The sequence below is a fragment of the Plecotus auritus genome, assembly GCF_963455305.1.
Source record: "Plecotus auritus genome assembly, chromosome: 8".
In the NCBI taxonomy this organism is placed as follows: domain Eukaryota; kingdom Metazoa; phylum Chordata; class Mammalia; order Chiroptera; family Vespertilionidae; genus Plecotus; species Plecotus auritus.
Genome location: NC_137782.1, coordinates 148,842,187 through 148,852,211, shown reverse-complemented (window position 1 = coordinate 148,852,211; position 10,025 = coordinate 148,842,187). Strand labels below are relative to the sequence as shown.

Below are 10,025 nucleotides of genomic sequence, written 5' to 3'. Positions count from 1 at the left end.
TCATATGGGGTGAAACTGGACTGTCAGGAAAGAGAAAAGCACACTGAGACTCAGAGGAACTGTGGAAGGCAGAGGTACCGAAGCGCGTGTGCAGAGAGGGCAGGCAACTGAGTACTCGGTTGGCTTTCTCAAGCAGGAGGGAGACAAAAGCTCCCGACTGCACTGAACTCCAGTTCCAGGCGAGACTCTGGGGACCCAGACTCATTCGGGGAGAAAATGGACTGTCTGATAGCGGGCGGAACTCGAGGGCGGCTTTCTCTCAGAGGTGATTGCAGTGATTACTATGGGACACTGAGACAAAGGGGCCTATTAGGGCAGAGCTGATGGGAAACCAATGCTGTCTGCTCCGCCCTGAGGCTCCGCCCCATCCAAGCTGAGCACAGAGGCTTTTGCAATTTTGCAAGTCTTGTCTCATAAGGGTGTCTCCAGCACAGAAGTTCTCCCAGCATAGACACAGCTGGTCCTCACAGCCAATTGGCCTGGAGGTCAATTCCTCCCAGTGATACCAACAGCAATCAAAGCTTAACTACAACAAGACTGTGCACACAGCCCACAAAGGGGTGCACCAAGAGTGTCCACCTCAGGTAACTGGGGAGGCTGAGCCACTGTGCCCTATAGGAAACCTAGCACACAAAGCCACTCTGTCAACTCAGGGAAGCAACCAAAATGCGGAGACAAAGAAAGAGATCACAAATGAAAGAAATGGAGGAAAGCAAACGACTGGCTATAGAGTTCAAAACCACGGTTATAAGGTTTTTCAAGAATTTTCTAGAAAAAGCCGATAAATTTAGTGAGACCCTCGAGGATATGAAAAAGGACCAACTAGAAATTAAACATACACTGACTGAAATAAAAAATATTATACAGAGATCTAACAGCAGACTAGAGGATCGCAAGAATCAAGTCAAAGATTTGAAATACAAAGAAGCAAAAAACACTCAGCCAGAAAAGCAAAAAGAAAAAAGAATTCAAAAATCTGAAGATAGTGTAAGGAGCCTCTGGGACAACTTCAAGTGTACCAACATCAGAATTATGGGGGTGCCAGAAGACGAGAGAGAGAAAGATAGTGAAAACCTATTTGAAGAAATAATGACTGAAAACTTCCCCCTCCTGGTGAAAGAACTAGACTTACAAGTCCAGGAAGTGCAGAGAACCCCAAACAAAAGGAATCTAAAGAGGACCACACCAAGACACATCATAATTAAAATGCCAAGAGCAAAAGACAAAGAGAGAATATTAAAAGCAGCAAGAGAAAAACAGTTAGTTACCTACAAGGGAGCACCCATACGACTGTCAGCTGATTTCTCAACAGAAACTGTGCAGGCCAGACGGGAGTGGCAAGAAATATTCAAAGTGATGAACAGCAAGAACCTACAACCAAGATTACTCTACCCAGCAAAGCTATCATTCAGAATTGAAGGGCAGATAAAGAGCTTCACAGACAAGAAAATCTAAAGGAGTTCATCACCACCAAACCAGCATTATATGAAATGCTGAAAGGTATTCTTTAAGAAGAGGAAGAAGAAGAAAAAGGTAAAGATAAAAATTATGAACAACAAAAAGACAACAAATACATACCTACCAACAAGTGAATCTAAAAATCAAGTGAATAAAAAATCTGATGAACAGAATAAACTGGTGAATACAATAGAATCGGGGGCATAGAAAGGGAGTGGACTGACAATTCTTGGAGGGAAAGGCGTGTGAGGGGTGCGGGAAGAGACTGGACAAAAATCGTACACCTATGGATGAGGACAGTGGTGGGGGGGTAAGGGCAGAGGGTGGAGTGGGAACCAGATGGAGGGGAGCTATGGGGGAAAAAAGAGGAACAATTGTAATAATCTGAACTATAAAGATTTATTAAAATAAAAAAATAAAAAAGTAAATTATAAAGGAAAAAAATTATTAATTTATAAAGGAATCAATTAATTATCATGAAAAAACAGCCAATAAATTAATCTAAAATGTTATCAGTTTTGATAAGAATTTAAAATTGGAAATGACTCCATGATAAAAGTGTCCTAAATTTTGATTGTGATGGTTATACAACTATGAATTAACTAAAAATCATTAATTCTGTGCTTTCCAATTTAGTAGCAATTAAAACCACATGTAGCTACTTGAGTTTAAACTTATTAAAATGATATTACTGCAAAGCTATAGTTACCAAGGTAATGTGGCATAAGAAGATTAATATCTATATATTTATATATCTATGTGTTTCAGTGAAATAGAATCGGTCCAGATTCAATTCATAAATCTATGATCGGTTGAATGTTGCCAAAACTATTTGAGGAGGAAATGATAATCTTTTCAACAAATGGTGCTGGGACAACTGGATAGCCACATGCAAAAAGTAAGGTTGGACCCCTACTCACACCATATACAAATATTAACTCAAAATAGATCCAAGATCTAAATGTAAGAGTTAAAATTATAAAACTCTTGGAAGAAACCAGGGGTAAATATTCATGACCTTGGATTTGGCAATGAAGTTTTATATGTGACACTGAAAGTACAAGTTTAAAAGAGAAAATAGATAAACTGAGCATCATGCAAATTAAAAACTTTTGTGCATCAAAGGATACCATTAAGAAAGTAGAAAGGCAATCAACAGAACGGAAGAACATATTTGAAAATCATATATCTTATATTGGTCTAGTATCCAGAATAGATTAAGAACACTTGCAACCCAATTCTAAAATGGGCAAAGGGCCAAATAGACATTTCTCCAAAGAAGATACACAAGTGATCAATAAGCACATGAAATGTGCTTAATATTATTAGTCATAAGGGAAATGAAAATTAGAACCACAATGAGATACTACTTGACATACACTGGGATGGCTAAAAGAAACGAAAAGAAAATAACAAGTGTTGGCAAGGATGTTGATCAATTGGAACCCTCGTACACTGTTCATGGGAAAGTAAACTGGTACAGTTCTATGAAAAACAGTTTTGTATCTCAAAAAGTTAAACATAAAATTACCATATGACCAAGCAATTTCATTCCTAGGTGTTTATGCCCCCAAAATTGAAAACAGATATTCAAACAAAAGTTGGTATGAATATTTATAGCAACATTATTTACAATAACCAATAGGTGGAAACAACCCATATGTTCATCAGCTGATGAATGGCTAAACAAACTATGATCCTATATAATAAAACCCTAATATGCAAATTGACTGATCGATGGAACACCCGATGGAATGACCAGTTGCTATGATGCGCAGTGACCACCAGGGGGCAGATGCTCAATGCAGGGGGAGCGCTGCTCAGCCAGAAGCCTTGCTCATGGCTGGCGAGCGCAGTGGTGGTGGCGGGAGCCTCTCCTGCCTCCCCTGCACATGGGCAATAAGGAGCAAGGGGTCCCAGATTGTGAGAACCCCAAACTGTGAGAGGGATGTTTGACTGCCAGCTTAGGCCCGATCCCCCAGGCTGAGGGACTCCCCCCACAGTATACAAATTTTGTGCACTGGGCCTCTAGTATATTCATAAAAAAGAATGGAGTACTGGCACATGTTACAACATAGTTGAACCTTGAAAACATGCCAAGTGAAAGAAGTCAGATACAAAAGGTCACATATTGGATGATTCTGTTTCTGTGAAATATCCAGAGTAGGCAAATCCAAAGAGACAGAAAGCTGATTAGAGGTTGCCAATAGCTGAAGAACAGGGAGAATGAGGGTTACTGCTTGATGGGTTGGAGTTTTCTTTGGGGTCATGAAAATATTTTGGAACTATATAGAGATGGCTATATAATATTGTGAATGTAATAAAGGCCAGTGAATTGTATACTTTAAAATGGTTAAATTAGTAAGTTTTGCATTATATGAATTTTATCTCAATTAAAAATAGTACATAAAATAAAAAATATACTTCCTAGATTTTACTAGCCACATTTTGGGTGCTCAACAGCCACATGTGGCCAGTGCTGCTGATTGGAATTTGCATATTATAGAATATTGCCACCATGCACAAAGTTCTATTGGACAGTGCTGATATAACCATATACTTACAATGGCTAAGTTTATGGTATGTAAATTATCCTTTGGTAAAGAGACAGGGCGATTTAAAAAGAATTATTCCAAAGGCAAATATAGATCTTTTCAAAGAACCAGCTTTTGGTTTCACTGATTTTTCTCTACTATTTTCCTGTCTTCAATCTCATTGATTTCTGCTCTAATTTATACATTTTTTAACTGCTTGCTTTAGGTTTATATTGCTTTTCTTTCTCAAGGGTCTTAAGGTAGAGGATCAACTTTAATAGATCTCTCTCCTTTTCTAACATTTGAATCCAATGCTGTAAAATTTCTTCTTAGCATTGCTTTCACTGCATCCCCCAAATTTTGATAAGTTGTATTTTCACTTAGTTCAAAATATTTAACACAGTTTGAGACATTCTTTGAGCAATGTGTTATTTAGAAATGTATTGTTTAATCTCTAAATATTTTGGTATTTCCATATATCATTTGGTTACTGATTTCTAGTTTAATTCCATTGTGATTTGAAGGCATATGCATTATGATTTCTGCCCTTTTAGATTTGTTAACGTATTTTATAGCCCAGAGTGTGGTCTATCTTGATCAATGTCCCATGTAAGCTTGAAAAGAATGTTTACTTGGCTTTTATTGGATGAAGTATTACATAAATTTCAATGACATCCCATTGATTGTTAGTGCTGTTCAGTTAAACTATATCCTTACTGATTTTCTGCCTATTAAATCTGTAATTACTAATAGGGGGGTTTAAAATTTCCAACTATAATAGTGGATGCATTTATTTCTCCTTGCAATTCTATCAGTTTTTAACTCACCTATTTTGGCACTCTGTTGTTCAATATATACACATTCAAATTTGTTATGTTTTCTTGGAGAATTGGCTCTTTTATCATTAATAATTTTCCTTGATATTATTGACATTGATATTAATATTATTAATACTAATATTATTTATATTGCCATGATAATTTTCCTTGTTCTGAAGTTGGCTTTGTCTGAAATTAACAGTTGTTTCAGCTTTCTTTTGATTAGTGTTACCATGGTATATCTTTTTCTATATCTTTACTTTTCATCTATATATATCTTTATATTTAAAGTGGGTTTCCTATAGACCATATATAATTTTTATCCACTCTCAATTTCTCTTTTAATTGGTGTGTTTAGACCATTCACATTTAAAATTAGTATTGATATAATTGGATTAATATGTACCATATTTGCAACTGTTTTCTATTCATTTGTACTTGTTCTTTGTTTCTTGTTTTCCCTTCCTTTTCTGACTTCTCTGTTTTGATTTGCAATTTTATATGATTCTGTTTTCTTTCAGCACATTAATTATACCTCTTTAAAAATTTTAAATATTTGCCCTAGAGTTTGCAATATGCATTTACAACTAAATTTGTGTTAAAATAACCTTGTTATTGCTTCATAGGTAGGAGATGACTTATAATGAAGTATTCCCAATTCTGCTTTCTTGTTGTAATATTATTGTCATCCAATACATTATTGTTGCTATTTTTAGCAAGCTGTTACCTATTAGATCAGTTAAAAATAATAAAAATATAAGATTTTATTTTGCCTATATTTGTTTCTTCTCTAACATTCTTCCTTTTTAAATGTAGATCCAAGTTTCTGATCTATATAATTTTCCTTTTCTATGAAAAACTTAATATTTCTTTCAAGGGCTTACTGTGACAAATTCCCTTGCTTTTGTTAGTCTGAAAAAGTCTTTATTTCTTCTTCACCTTTGTAGGATAATTTCACTGTATAACAAATTCTAGTTTGGTATTTTCTTTCAATACTTTAAATTCCTCTTGCTTGCATGGTTTCTAAGGAGAAGTCTGATGTAGTTCTTATCTTTGGTGCTCTATAATTAAGGTAGTTTCTCACCTTTTGGTTTCTGTGAGAATTTTTCTCTTCTAAAGGCAAGTATCAAATAGATTTGTCTAAACAACAACAACAACAACAAAATAACATTTTATATGATTTAAAAAGACAAAGCAAAATGAATGCCATAAATAATGATAAAGACAAAGGACAAAATGGAAAAATACATGCAATAGAAGACAAACTGTTAATAGTATTAATAGATAAGGAGCTCTTAATCCTATCTAATAAAAGAGTAATATGCAAATTAACCATCACTCTGCTACACCCACCAGCCACACCACCAGCCACGCCCACCAGCCAATCAGGAGCGAATATGCAAATAAACCCAACCAAGATGGCTACGGCCACAGAGAGCAGGAGGGAGGTTTGGGTTTCCCCGGCAATGGAGGAAGCCAAGCTTTCCGCCTGCCCTTGCTGGCCTAGGCCTCCACTCAAGGCTACAAAATTTCAATGATAGAAGATACATAAACCCAAACAGAAATGGCGGCAGCCACAGAGCTGGAAAGAGCAGGAGGCTAGGGTTGCCCCTGGTGATGGAGGAAGCCAAGCTTTCCGCACACCCTGGCCGGCCCAGGCCTCGCTTAAGGCTACAAAGTTTCAAGTATAGAAGATAAATAAATCCCCCCAAAAATGGCTGCCGCTCCAGGCTACAAAGTTTCAACTGTAGAAGATAAATAAACCCCAGATACCAGGGCCTCCGCTTGGGTCATCAGGGGGCGTGGCCGGCCTGCAAACCACCACAGGCCCCTCGCCCAGGCCGCCCCATGCCTCAAGGGAACCCCCACCCTGATCCGGGACACCCTTCAGGGCAAACCAGCTGGCCCCCACCTGTGCACCAGGCCTCTATCCTATCTAATAAAAGAGTAATATGCAGATTGACCATCACTCCAACACACAAGATGGCTGCCCCCATGTGGTCAAAGATCCTGCCCCCATGTGGACACAAGATGGCCACTACAAGATGGCCAGCAGGAGAGGGCAATTGGGAGGGACCAGGCCTGCAAGGGAGGGCAGTTGGGGGCGATCAAGCCTGCAGGGGAGGGCAGTTAGGGGTGACCAGGCCTGCAGGGGAGGGCAGTTAGGGGAAAACAGGCTGGCAGGGGAGTAGTTAGGCATCAATCAGGCTGGCAGGGGAGCGGTTAGGGGCAATCAGGAAGGCAGGCAGGTGAGCAGTTGGGAGCCAGCAGTCCTGGATTGTGAGAGGGATTTCTGACTGCCCATTTAGGCCCGATCCTGGTAAATGGGCAGTCAGACATCCCTCGAGGCGTCCCAGATTGGAGAGGGTGCAGGCTGGGCTGAGGGGCACACACCCCTGTGTACGAATTTCGTGCACCGGGCCTCTAGTAATAAATAATGTGACATCTTGTACATATGATACCCTTACCTCTCTGAAGACCCAGAAGTTTGCAGTCCTGACAAGATAGGGCTTAGTTCCTTGGTTCCACAAACACCCATCACCCTCTCTCCTTTAAATTACCCATCATTTCCTTTGATGACTGGAAATAGAGCTCCTTCACTAGAAAACATCCAGTTGAGACAATGGGAGAGGGTCTCCATCTGCATCAATCTGACCTTGAGAAAATTGATTACAGCAGAATTTACTTCTCTGGGCATGGGAGTTGGGAAAGGGAAATCAGAGATTATAATAGATACTCAATAAATCCTTGGAGGCAGCCAAGAAATCCAGGATATGACCTCAGCATTCGCAGTTCCATCCTGGCCCCCTTAAATGACTACCTACAAAAGCAGAGCCTAGGAACTCAGGGCAAAGCGTATATACTTGAAAATCTCCCATTATAACTTCCAATTTCGTTCTGCCTCTATTATTTATTTATTTATTTATTTATTTATTTATTTATTTATTTATTTTAGGTAAGTCTGCGCTTTTTATTATCTACTTGAGAGGGATGAAGCGGGAGGAGTGGGTGGCTCCAAAGCCAGGCCTGCGGCGCGTCACTGGCTTGTAGGTGATGGAGAACTCACCCAGGTAGTGGCCAATCATCTCAAGCTTGATTTCCACCCGATTGAAGGTCTTGCATTGTATACGCCAACCATGTTGCCCACCAACTCCGGCAGGATGATCAAGTCCCGCAGGTGTGTCTTCACCACCTCCGGCTTCTCCATGGGCGGGGCCTCCTTTTTGGCCTTGCGCAGGCGCCTCAGAAGCAAGTACTTCTTCCTTCGAAGGCCCGGGATTTAGCCGCCGCCGCTGCTGCCGCTGCCACGCACTGTACAGCTGCACCAGCTGCTCCTAAGACGTGTTAGGCAGTTGATCGAGATCCATGCCGCGGTAGGTGAACTTGTGGAAGGTCTGCTGCTTCTTGTAGTCCACTTCCGCAGTCTTGTCGGTTCTTCGAAAAAGCTGTTCTGCCTCTATTGCTCGTAGGTGTCATATTCCCAATCCTCTGACTTTCATTTAGCTGCAAACTCTGGCTTGTGTATCTGACATCAGGTGGCTATGGAGACCCTTTTCAGGCAAGCCACTCCAGCCTGGCTGGGCCGCCTGGCCTCCTGGCATTTCCTCCCCAGCATTAACCAGGGAAACTAGAATGTGCCACTGCCATTTTTCTCCCCAACCTCGGTAGGCCTGCATTCTCCACTCCATCTTTTCTACCTCAGGGGTCAGAAACCAAGGGATACAATTATTAGACCAAAGAATGTTAGTTAGAAAGGACGATTTTCATCATTTAGCTAAAAAAAACTTCATTTAAGGTGAAATGACTTGTTCCCAGTCATACAGCAAATTCCAGGGTAATATGGCACCTATATACACAGATGAACCTTATTACTAATACTATTATTATTATTATTACCAATTCTATTATTATTATTATTATTATTATTATTATTATTACCAATTCTTAAGGTTCCATAAGAAGATAACACTCTATTTGATCTATAAGTACAGCCAGGTGCGATTTAGCCTAAATGAAAATGGACTGCGGGTCTAGCCCATGTCTTTGTTACTACTATATGGAGGAAGGAAAAGTCCCATTTCTTTTTCAAAGTTCTCTGCTATCTGCTTGTTTGGCCCTCCTTCTGGGGAGAAGGAAGCAGGCCTAGTGTTGATACCTAACCTGGAAGTTGATACCTAGGGTGACTAGGAGGGAGAGTGAAAGTACAAACACATTTCTGAGAAAATGCTCCAGATACAGCTAGCAGAAACCTTTATGAAATGGAGGCAGAACCCAAAGTCAAGGGCCAGGTAAATACAGGAACAGACTGGCTGTTGGGGCTGTGGGTGTGGAGAGAAGGGATTTGACAGATGGCAAAGGGGAATTGAGGTGAGAGGAGCTACTTGGTGAATGGATAAATCAGACTGGAGTACAAACTCATTTATGGATGCTGAAGTTATGGGGTGAGTTGACCTAATTAAAAACTACAGAGGGAAAACCACATGTGGAAAACCACCTAGTTGTAACCTCCCACCTGTAGTCAGAAAATGCAGTAAGACCTGATGACCCAATGAAATGTCTCACAGAGTTCAGTTTTGCAGGCAGTTACATAAAGGCTTTACAGTCAGTGAAAAAGGTTCTCCAGACTTCTTCCCACTTCTGTCCCAGCCACAATGCCCTAGAGAGGAGTAGGTACAAGTTCCCCCATAATCCCTAAGGCAGTGTACATCTCATCATTCTTTCTGACTCAACCATGGAAAATTTCTCATTATTTTTCCTGAAACCAAATTCTCTAAATATCTGTACCACCAGTGTTAAGTCACCCTACTCAAAACCCTGAAGTCAGCTTTGAATTTCATTAATTAGTTAATTCATTGAGCAAATATTACTGAATCCTTACTACATCATGGATACTGTGCAAGGTTCCAGGATACCCAGTAGGTAATAAATTTGCCTCATGGGACATATAGTCAAGAACTCACCAAATCTTATTTCCTCTACTTTCATGACAGTCATATTTATACCCACTTTTCCCCACCACCATTCTGTTTAGTTTACCAGAACTTTTTCAGTAGCCTCCTGCCTTCCTGTTCGCATTATTTCCTGCTCTCTAATATTCTGTAGTCATTCATTCCTAAATATGATAGAGTGTCAGAAACACATGAGACTTCCAAATATAGATCACCGGACTCCAAACCTACTGAATAAGAAAGATGGTATATTATATAAGGCTAAT

At 39.9% G+C, this 10,025-nt stretch overlaps 1 pseudogene across 1 annotated transcript; it reads right to left on the bottom strand.

Annotated features, from left to right (window-relative positions):
- Positions 1 to 7,788: 7,788 nt before the first annotated feature.
- Positions 7,789 to 9,805, bottom strand: LOC308256697 (small ribosomal subunit protein uS19-like; annotated as a pseudogene). The gene is made up of 2 exons: positions 9,772 to 9,805; positions 7,789 to 8,273 (listed from the first exon to the last, which is right to left on the bottom strand). The product of its transcript is annotated as a small ribosomal subunit protein uS19-like (transcript).
- Between the last annotated feature and the right edge of the window lie 220 nt (positions 9,806 to 10,025).